The following is a 9,424-nucleotide window of genomic DNA, read 5'->3' on the forward strand; positions in this document are numbered from 1 at the left end:
TTAAATGAATCCCGATGGGGTGTCAACTTCTCAAAAAATGCGCATAGCGAGGGAAACGAACACAATGACTTGAGTGTTAAGAGAAAACCCTACATGCTAAGGTAAATGTTAGAGACAGTTTGTTATGAAACCATCTCACAAAAAGAAAGAAAATATAGATCAACACCTTAGAAATAAGCCTCTTCGAGGGGGCAACCTCCTTTACATTACACAAATGAACAATTCTTAGATGATTCAAATGAAAAAACCTCGTTTATATATATAGGAGTCTAAGGGTTCACAATATAACCAAAGCAGATCTAACAATAATAATATAAAGGAAAAAAAATAATAATAGTGGGATTCTATGGGGCACAATAATAACAATAAGGGATACAATGACAATAGTAATGGGAGAATCACTAGTATTATAGGGACCTAACATGCCCCTCTCCTTCAAGAAACTATTGTCCTCAATGATTGAGTAGTTTTGGATGTTTCTATATAAAATTCTCATCCTCCCATGTGGAATCTTCAATGACCAAGTTCTTCCACTTGATGAGATACTCTGAAATTGATCGATTTCATAGCTATCGTGTTCTTGTTTCCTTGAATTCTTCAGGTTCCAATATGATTTTTCCTTCCTCATCAAGTTCTGGCAATATTATTTGAACTAGAAGCTTGTCACCTACAACCTTCTTTAAGCATGAGACATGGAAAACTAGGTGCACTCAGGAAGCTGCAAGAAGCTCCAATTTGTATTCCATAGTACCTATCTTTTGTAACACCTTGTATGGACCATAATACTTTTGTGATAATTTATTATCCTTCTTAGCTTGCTTGAGGGACATTTATTTATATGGTTGTAACCGTAGGAATACCCAATCACCTACAGCAAAACTTCTTTCGCTGCGATGTTGATCTGCCTGTTGTTTCATTCTATTATGTTCCAAGGTTAGGTTATCCTTTAAGAGTTGGATTACTTGTTGTTGATGCTCCATGTGATCTTACACTACTTGAACCTTAGAATTTTCTCTTAAATATGATGTGATGGATGGTGGATGATATCCATAAAGTGCCATAAATGGGGTCATTTTTGTTGTAGTATGGAAGGAAGTGTTATACCACCATTCAACCAGAGGCAACCATTTGACCCATTGTGTTTGTTTATCAAATACAAAGCAACGAAGATATCCTTACAAACATTTGTTTACTATCTCAGTTTTCCCATTAGATTGATGATGATAAGATGAGCTATGAGCTAACTAAGTACCAAGACAAGAAAATAATTATGTTCAAAAAATTCGAGTGAAAATGGGATCTCTGTCACTTACAATAATCTTTGGGTTTCCATGTAGCTTTTGAATTGTTTCCATAAATGTAGTAGAAACTGTACTCACTTTGAATGGATGAGATAATGCACAAAAATGTGCATACTTGGTAAGTCTATCAACTACCACCATGATAACACTCTTTCCTTCGGACTTGGCTAAACCTATGATAAAATCCATTGAAATCTCCTCCCAATGTTGGCTTGGAATGGATAAATGTTGTAATAGTCCTAGGGTATTAATTGTTTCAACTTTATTTTGTTTGAAAACCAAACATTCTGCCATAAACTTTTGAATATCCGATTGAAGGCCATCCCAAAAAATTCCTTCTTAACCCTGTGGTAGGTTCTTAGAAATCCTAAGTTCCCTCATAAGGGAGAGGTGTGAAATTCCCTAAGAATATTTTGTTTTAGTTGTGAATTCTTACCTAGGTATAACTGATCCTTGTACCATTAGGAACCATTTTTCTAGCTAAATGTATCAGATGTATTAGGATCTTGTTGTATCTTTTGAATGAGTGCCAACACTTCCTCATCATTCTTCCATTCATCCCTTTATTCATTTATCCAATATGGTTGGATAATAGAAATGGCACAAAGAAATGCTTCAACATCCTCATCCTTTCTTGAGAGTGCATCTGCCATAACATTTTGCTTCACTTTTTTGTAGATGATTTCAAAGTCATAACCCAACATCTTTGTGACCCATTTTTGCTGATGTTCTGAAGATAATATTTGTTCTAAAAAATATTCAAGACTATCATGATCTGTTTTTACCTTGATTTGTCTTCCCATTAGGTAGGGTTACCATTTCTTAAGTGCATGTAGTGTTGCCAACATTTCCTTCTCATAAATAGCTTTGTGTAAATACTTTCCTTTCATTGGATGACTTTCAAAAGCAATGGGTCTTTTTTCTTGCATTAAAACAACACCAATTCCATTTCCTGAGGCATCACATTCCATAATAAAGGTTGTTGTGAAGTCTAGTGTAGCTAAGACTGGTGCTTCGCACATTGCCTCTTTAAGATATTCAAAGGCCTTCGTTGCTTCTGGAGTCCATGAAAATGCATCTTTCTTCAATAATGTTGTTAGAGGTGCCGCTATTCTCCCATAATTCTTAACAAACTTGCGATAATATCCTGTCAACCCGAGAAATCCTCGTATATGCTTTATGGATGTGGGGATTTTCCATTCCTTAATGGTTTTAATTTTGCTAGGGTCTACCTTAACACCTTCATGAGATACAATATGACCCAGATATTCCACCTCTTGTACTCCAAAGAAACATTTGGAGATTTTTGCATATAATTGTTTCTCCTCCAATAGTTTGAGCACCATGTCAACATGTTGGACATTATCCTTCCAAGACTTGCAGTAGATTAGTATATCATCAAAACACAAATTTTCTAAGGAAGGGTTTGGAAATGGAATTCATCAAACTTCGAAACGTGGAAGGTGCATTAGTAAGGCCAAAAGGCATGACCAAAAATTCATAATGACCCTCATGAGTTCTAAATGTTGTTTTTGGAATGTCTTCAGTCTTCATTCTGATTTGATGATATCCTGAATGAAGATCCAACTTGGTGAAGTAAATTGAACCATGCAATTCATCCAATAATTCATCAATGACAGGAATGGGAAATTTATCTTTAATGGTGAGCTTGTTGAGCACCCTATAATCTGGACACATGTGCCATGATCCGTCCTTCTTGTTAACAAATACTATTGGAGCAGAGAAAGAACTTTGACTAGGTTGAATTATACAAGCCTCTAGCATTTCTACAACCATACGTTCAATTTCACTCTTTTGGACATAAGGATATTTGTAAGGCCTGATGTTTGGAGGAACACTTCCTGGAATCAAATTAATAGCATGATCATGATCACAAATACGTGGGGGGCCTTTGGGAGTCTCAAATACCTTGGAATGATTGTCCAAGAATTTTTGGAGATATAGAGAAATGGATGATTTTGATGTGGAAACCTCTAGTGAACATAATTGTGCAATTGTGCATCGTTGTTATTTCTTTAGAAGCTTTTTCATTCTGTTAGAGCTGATTATCTTTCCTGGCTTCCCTGCGATACCCCTTAATTCAACTTCCTTTACTTCTAAAGATAATTTCATGAAAATTTCTTGAAAATTAAAAGCTAATGTACCCAAGGATTGTAGCCATTGGACTCCTAGTACAACATCAACACCACCCATTGGAATGGAAAGCATTAGGCTATTCAATACATATTCTCCCATGGATAGCTTGATATTATGTCACTTTCCTAAGCAATTTATGGTTCCTCCACTTGCAACCATCACTTGACACTCTTGTGCTGGATATAGGAAGAAATTCAATTCCTTGGCTATCTTACAAGGAATAAAATTATGGGTACTTCCCGAATCAATCAACACTATTACCCTTTTCTTCTTGCTATGCCCTTCTATCTTGATAGTTTGAGGAGTGGTAATTCCAGCCAATGCATTACAAGATATGGTCGGATTCATTTCTTCATTTTCTAGGTTTTTGTTCCTGGTGTATATCCTCTTCTTTTGACGTTTCTTGTTCCTTTTCTTCCTCCTCTTCACAATCTATGTAAAATCATTTCTTATCGGCACACTTATGACCTTTAGTGTATTTTATATCACAACTATAAAAAATCCCTTTTGCTCCTTTGTATTCCAATTGTTGTGGTGTCAACCTTGTAGGTTGTGGATGGCTTAGGGTAGCAACATTTCCATCTTTATGATTGTGAGTGGTAGGCTTCCTTGTTGCCCTAATTTTTCTTTCCATTTTTCTTACCAACCTGAATTCCTTCTCCAATGAATCTGGTTCACAAAGGCGAACCTCAAGTTGGATGTTATCTTTTAAATTCCATATGCACACATCAATTCTATGCTCCTTTGGAATATATTTTACCCTTATATTCAATTTTTGGAAGTCCTCAATGTGCTCCATCATTGAACCATTTTGTTTGAGATTTATCAATTGGCTAAAAAAAGTGTTGCTTTTTGTATCCTCATAATGTGCTATCATTTCATCCATAAAAATAGCCCAAGTGACAATTATTTTACGAGAGCAAAGTCATCGATACCATACAAACTGATTTGGTTCCAAATATCAAGTTGCAAAACGTACCTTTTGTGTGTTTTGCACATTATGGAGATAAAAAAATTGCTCCATCTGTAGTATCCATGTTCCGGGATCCTTGCCATCAAAATTCCTCATATCGATCTTTGGAACATGGTGGTTCTTAGATCCAATGTTAGAGTCTATGAAATCATGATTAACATTTATTTTTCTCTCATCATGAGTTTCCTTTACTACCCTTTCTCCATTAGTAAGCATTTCTTGTAGAAAATTTGTCAAATATGTCTTCAAATCTTCCATTCCTTTCTTTAAATCATCCACCTTAGCTTCCGTGCCATCCATCTTAGCTTCCATGCCATCTGTCTTATCTTCCACGCCATCCATCTTAGCTTCCTCGTCATTCATCTTAGATTCTATGCCCTTATTTAAACCATCCATATTGGCTTCCACAGTATACATCTTAGCTTCTACGTCTTTCTTTAAACCATCCATCTTAGCTTCTGTTACTTTTTGTGTGAGTGAAATTTGTTTCACTTGGTCTCGCAATTTTGATATGTCATGTTGCATTTCTTCCTCTTCTTCATGAGTCATGCTAGAGCTTTGAGGTTGCTTACTAGGTGTTTCCATTTTTTTTATTTGAGTCATCAATTACCAATAATAATGCTTCACTATTCCCTTTGAATTCCTTCAAACTAATTTTTCAAACCAAGCTTATGCAAAAATTAAAAAAAAAAAACTACACACCTTTTTTCACTTTGTAGGAGCTTGATATTGAAAATGATGTATCTCTGTAATTGTGGATCTCCAAGGTCCAAAATTTCTTCCTTCAGTAACCCTCTGAGTAATATTTCTAACCTTGCAATTCTTATCAAGATTGGATTCTGCAATGAAGAGTTATGCCAAATCTCTCACGATGACCTGATTATAGACTGGTTCTGTAGAGTGAACTTGTATAATGTGTTGCGGGTCACTGTTTCAACCTTAGGTTCTAAAAATGATACCCAAAAAGCATACAGTCCATCCTCTTTCTATAACTTCCTACAAAAATTCAATCTAATGCTCAGAGCGAAAGTTATGATGATTTTCCCAAGGTCACCTATTTGGAATGTAATTCAGGGGTCTGCAAAAACCTTAACTTCCTTAGATTATATCTCTTAAAATATAGCGAGAAAAGATCTGAAATTTGGGCCCGAGGTTTAGCGATATTTCATCTCAAATGGTTTTTTTTTTTAGCTTCTGAAATGTCACAGAGAAAAAGTTATAGTGAAAATTCCATGATGACCTGTTTGGAGCAGCAAAACCCTAGAATCCAAAGCTCTGATACCAATTGTTATGAAACCAGCTCACAAAAAGATAGAAAAGATAGACCAACGCCTTAGAAATAAGCCTCTTCGAGAGGGGAAGCTCCTTTACATTACACAAATGAACAGTTCTTAGATGATTCAAATGAAAAAGCCTCCTTTCTATATATAAGAGTCGAAGGGGTCACAATATAACCAAAGACGACTTAACAATAATAATATAAAGGCACAAAAATAATAATAGTGGGATTATATGGGGCACAATAATAACAATATGTGGACAATAGGGGCACAAAAATAACAATAAGGGATACAATGACAATATTAATGGGGGAATCAGTAGTATTATAGGGACCTAACACAGTTTAGAAGAAAGAGGAGCATGCATAGTGAGGGAAACAAACAGAATGACTTGAGGGTTAAGAGAAAACCCTACAGGATAAGGTACTTGTTAGAGATAGTTCATAAGAAAGAGAAAAGAGAGGTAGATTATTCAAGTCTCTAACCAAAGCGTGGTTGTATTTTTTTCACTCTTGAATTATAGGGATAGGGCCATCCTCGCCACCATTTGTAGGTCATGGACGTTTTAGGCTCTATGTCATGCATCTGGACTTCGCTTGACATTAGGGCACATGATCTGGACTCTACAACTGTGTCTTCCTCATATCATGGATGCGTAGCTTCAGGAACAAAATGGCTTCACAAAATTGAACTGAGGGTTCCTTAGAGCTTAAAACCTTAGCCTCCCACTTCCCCCATGTAATTCTTATTCTAATTATTATTTAGATTTTGGGAGGGGGATAAATATGGGGTTTGGGTCCTTGGGTCCGAATCTGAATAGGGAATTCATACATAACATAGACAAGTTTATCAGAGTTATGTCAGGCGCTAGATGGAGTATGTTCATGCCGAAATCCATCGATGAGATGTACTACATTTACAGAAGGGTCGATTTCAAGATTCAACTTCAGTCGGATGGTTTAAACCCTACACCTACTTCTATGTTCAGATCCCAAATACTACGGCTACCAAATTTTAATCTTACCAGTGCTCCAATTGAGATCTTGGAATATGCTTTCCTCATCACATATGATCTCATTTATCTCAACCACAAACTCCCTTGTACTTTCTCCAGAAGAAGAGGCAACTTTCTTGCTTATAAACAAAAGGTTAATTTATTAGTAGAACTACAATGAAAGTTCCATGGCTATTTAAACATATATAGATGTTTTATTCAATATTCATCGATTGGGATGATTCGTCCTTTATACAGGTGTGTTGTACATTTATCTTCAGTACATCCAATGAAAACGATCCAAAACTAGATTTTCTTAATGGCATGCTTTTGTTCCTCTCTAATTTTGTTGTTTTATTGTACTTTCTCATGCTGAAGGGTTAATGCACTTGTAAATTTAACATAATTTCTTGTAGGCCATTGTTTTTCTCAAGTATCTTTATTCACATTGGGTTTTCTAATCCCTTAATATTTTATTTGAATTTCACCCTGGAATCCTTGAAGCATTAATAGGGTTGTGAATTTAACAAAAGTTCTCTCATGCTATTTGTTTTCTTCCAATATGTTTATTTGATTTAGCCTTTTAAATCTCTTAACATGGATTTGCATTTTACCCTCGAATCCCTGAATGATGAATTCCCTTGTGAATGTAACATCATTTATTGCATGGAAGTTATTTTCCTCCATATGTTTATTAATTTTGTTTGTCTTTTTAATCCTCTAATATGGATTTGAATTTCACCCTTTAATCCCCAATGCATAAATGTGCTTGTGAAATTAACAACATTTACTTCATACCATTGGTTTTTTTCTAGTATGTTCATTTTGATCTTGTTAATCCCTCACAACATTTACTTCATGCAAAGTGTTCGGGTGTGAGCTAAATGTTCTAGAGTTCAGGTGTGGGCTAAACATTCTCAAGATCCCAGTGACCTCCTTGAGAAAATTAGAACATTTCTGAGTTGTCCCAAGGTTCCCTCAAATGTGAGATTGTCAAGTACATCCATTTTTAAGGCAGTGGCCTAGCCCAAAGCAACATAGGCCTTTTATTTTTTTTTTTTTTTTTTTCTGAGTCTCATTTTCTTATCTATCCTACTGGCAGGATTATGTGTTAACAAACTCAACTGACTTAGACTAAGTCGGTTGCTGACTCTTAAGCCAAATTGAGTTGGTATTGTTATAGTAATCCAATCCAAAGTACACCGTCTGAGCCGTGTATCATTGGAAGCATTTTGAAAGATTGCAATGTAGATTAGGAGTTGTCTTCAGCTTTGAATTATTTACCGAGGATATTTGATTTTGTGCTAGATTTGGAACTGCATCACTATTAGTAATGTGAGAGGCATGTGAGTATAGAAGCTTCTAAAATTGTCAGACATTTTTTTTTCAAAAAGAGTTCGTCATGACATTTTACCATGCCTTATCTATAGTTCAATTACAGTTGTAGAAAAAGTGAAGTTTTATAGGGAATTTCCCCTGCTAATTTTCTTCTTGATTCTTATGGGATTTGTTTTGATTCATGTGTAGTTTGATAATTCTTAACTGGAACAAATTTAGGAAGCATTTTTTTGCACCTATTATGCTTGTAATTTTACTGTCAAGGTGGTCAAATTTGTTTTGCGGTTTTGGAGTTTGTCGGAGTCGTTGGATAAAATGTAACAATGACTGCATCTTGGTGTTCACATGGCATACATGAAACTGTCGGGGTAATGGTCTATTCTGGAGTCGCCAAGTGACATAACAGTAACCGCCAGCATTTGGGTGTTCACATGTGGAAACAATATACATTAACATTTCTTGAACTGTGTGTCAGGGTAACATAAACTGTAATCGTTTTATGGGTTGTTGCTATCACATGTGCAGGCTTGGCCCTCCTAACCACCCGTTCCAACATCGCTTAACTTTAAATACAAGAGGAGAGCTAATAGGGTAAGCATCACCTCGTAGTGGAGTTGGTTAAGGCTTGTGGAATGTATAGCAGAGGTCATGGGTTTGAGCTTGACCTCCACCCAAAATTTTGCTCCACTGTCGAGAATGTCTAGGTCGTTGGGAGGTGCCACGTGGCAGCCTTCGAGCTTGCCATGTGGCATTCTTTCATTCACCCAAAAATAAGCAAATCATATTGTGCCACATCACCACCTATGTAACCCAATAACAAGCTGACACTTGGCGAACTATAATTCATTGTTGACCACCTTTGACCCTGCCTAGTCCTTCGGCATGTCAAAAGTACGAACTACTGACTCTGCAGTGACTGGGCATTTTTTTGCAAATTTTGCTTCTTTAGCAAAGAGATCAGAACACAATAGATTTCTCATACGAACTTAGTTTTTGGCGAAACGAGTTGCGTTAGGATCATTTTTCTGAGACAGACATGGTCGTTCAAGTTTCGATCCATTCTAAGAACTTTTATTTTTTAGCTAAATACTGAGCGCCTGATCATTCCTCCCAACAAGAAGCCTTTTGGACCGCAAAATATACTTTTAATTGTTCAGCAGGTGAGGGTACAACTTCCTCACCTTCTCAATCTGCAACCATTTGGCTTTAGAAGGATTTTGTCCCTGGAGCCCCACTCTAAAGCATTCAACATCCCCTCTTTTCGAAGCACCTGATTCTTCTGTCAAGTATGAGATCCTACTGAAGTTCATCAAGATATTCTGGCAAGAAATAATCTATTGATGGTAGCTGAACATGCTCTCCTTTATCATCAATCAAAGGA

General features: G+C 36.2%; 1 pseudogene; it reads left to right on the forward strand.

Moving 5' to 3' along the window:
- Positions 1–6,267: 6,267 nt before the first annotated feature.
- On the forward strand, positions 6,268–6,886 carry LOC149191196 (uncharacterized; annotated as a pseudogene).
- The last annotated feature ends 2,538 nt before the right edge of the window (positions 6,887–9,424 follow it).

The sequence above is a fragment of the Pinus tabuliformis genome, chromosome 3_1, assembly GCF_031772625.1.
Source record: "Pinus tabuliformis cultivar Carrire ecotype Pingquan chromosome 3_1, CPIR1, whole genome shotgun sequence".
NCBI lineage: Eukaryota > Viridiplantae > Streptophyta > Pinopsida > Pinales > Pinaceae > Pinus > Pinus tabuliformis.